The 2,245-nt window shown below is 51.8% G+C and overlaps 1 non-coding gene across 1 annotated transcript; it reads right to left on the reverse strand.

Annotated features, from left to right (window-relative positions):
• Positions 1–1,946: 1,946 nt before the first annotated feature.
• On the reverse strand, positions 1,947–2,020 carry TRNAT-AGU (transfer RNA threonine (anticodon AGU)). The gene has a single exon. It is a non-coding gene; the product is annotated as a tRNA-Thr (tRNA).
• Between the last annotated feature and the right edge of the window lie 225 nt (positions 2,021–2,245).

The raw sequence follows: 2,245 nt of genomic DNA on the forward strand, positions 1-2,245 counted from the left end.
CCCTATTACACTGTAGCAGTGACCCCAGCCTTATTACACTGTAGCAGCGGCCCCAGCCCTATTACACTGTAGCAGCAGCCCCAGCCCTATTACTCTGTAGCAGCGGCCCCCAGCCCTATTACACTGTAGCAGTGACCCCAGCCCTATTACACTGTAGCAGTGACCCCAGCCCTATTACACTGTAGCTCTGACCCCAGCCCTATTACACTGTAGCAGTGACCTCAGCCCTATTACACTGTAGCTCTGACCCCCAGTCCTATTACACTGTAGCAGTGACCCCAGCCCTATTACACTGTAGCAGTGACCCCAGCCCTATTACACTGTAGCTGTGACCCCAGCCCTATTACACTGTAGCAGTGACCTCAGCCCTATTACACTGTAGCAGTGACCCCAGCCCTATTACACTGTAGCAGCGGCCCCCCAGCCCTATTATACTGTAGCAGTGACCCCAGCCCTATTACACTGTAGCAGTGACCTCAGCCCTATTACACTGTAGCAGTGACCCCAGCCCTATTACACTGTAGCAGTGACCCCAGCCCTATTACACTGTAGCAGTGACCTCAGCCCTATTACACTGTAGCAGTGAACTCAGCCCTATTACACTGTAGCAGTGACCTCAGCCCTATTACACTGTAGCAGTGACCCCAGCCCTATTACACTGTAGCAGTGACCCCAGCCCTATTACACTGTAGCAGTGACCCCAGCCCTATTACACTGTAGCAGTGACCCCAGCCCTATTACACTGTAGCTGTGACCCCAGCCATATTACACTGTAGCAGTGACCCCTGCCCTATTACACTGTAGCAGTGACCCCAGCCCTATTACACTGTAGCAGTGACCCCAGCCCTATTACACTGTAGCAGTGACCCCAGCCCTATTACACTGTAGCAGTGACCTCAGCCCTATTACACTGTAGCTGTGACCCCCAGTCCTATTACACTGTAGCAGTGACCCCAGCCCTATTACACTGTAGCAGTGACCCCAGCCCTATTACACTGTAGCTGTGACCCCAGCCCTATTACACTGTAGCAGTGACCTCAGCCCTATTACACTGTAGCAGTGACCCCAGCCCTATTACACTGTAGCAGTGACCCCAGCCCTATTACACTGTAGCAGTGACCCCAGCCCTATTACACTGTAGCAGTGACCTCAGCCCTATTACACTGTAGCTGTGACCCCCAGCCCTATTACACTGTAGCTGTGACCCCCAGCCCTATTATACTGTAGCAGTGACCCCAGCCCTATTACACTGTAGCTGTGACCCCAGCCCTATTACACTGTAGCTGTGACCCCCAGCCCTATTACACTGTAGCAGTGACCCCTGCCCTATTACACTGTAGCAGTGACCCCTGCCCTATTACACTGTAGCAGTGACCCCAGCCCTATTACACTGTAGCAGTGACCCCAGCCCTATTACACTGTAGCAGTGACCCCAGCCCTATTACACTGTAGCTGTGACCCCAGCCCTATTACACTGTAGCAGTGACCTCAGCCCTATTACACTGTAGCAGTGACCCCATCCCTATTACACTGTAGCTGTGACCCCCAGCACTATATAGTATATACGCCCCTGTATGCCTCAGCTCGCCTGTGGTGGGGCGAAATTACCCGCAGGTATTCGCCATTGTACACGAGCGCAATTTTGTGCTCACCTACAATCCCGCCTCCTGTCCGCGCACAGCCAATCACGCGCGGGCAGGAGCTATCAATCTCCTTAGTCTGACTAGACCGAGGAGGTTGAATTTCACCACATTAGAGGTGTCGAAGAGGTTAGGGAAGCGGCGGTCTGGTGACCGCTGCTTGATAAATGACAGCGAGCAAGTTCATGTGAGAACTTACAGCCGTAGAGCTTTAATAAATCTAGCCCATAGTGTGAGACAGACTGAGAGTGACCCTGCTGGGCAGTTAGTGATTGTGTGACAAGTTAATATGCATTAAAAAGCTGCAGGCACTGCTGAGATTCGAACTCAGGATCTCCTGTTTACTAGACAGGCGCTTTAACCAACTAAGCCACAGCGCCCTGCACAGCTATTGGTTGTCTCACATGTGACTGACATGTGTATAGCCATATGCACACTTTCTGTAGTGATTGTTAATACTTGTGCACACCTCTTGTAGTGATGGCTAACACTTGTGCACACCTCCTGTAGTGATGGCTATACATGTGCACATCTCCTGGAGTGATGGCTATACATGTGCACATCTCCTGGAGTGATGGCTATACATGTGCACATCTCCTGTAGTG

Source organism: Bombina bombina, chromosome 6 (genome assembly GCF_027579735.1).
Source record: "Bombina bombina isolate aBomBom1 chromosome 6, aBomBom1.pri, whole genome shotgun sequence".
Classification (NCBI taxonomy): domain Eukaryota; kingdom Metazoa; phylum Chordata; class Amphibia; order Anura; family Bombinatoridae; genus Bombina; species Bombina bombina.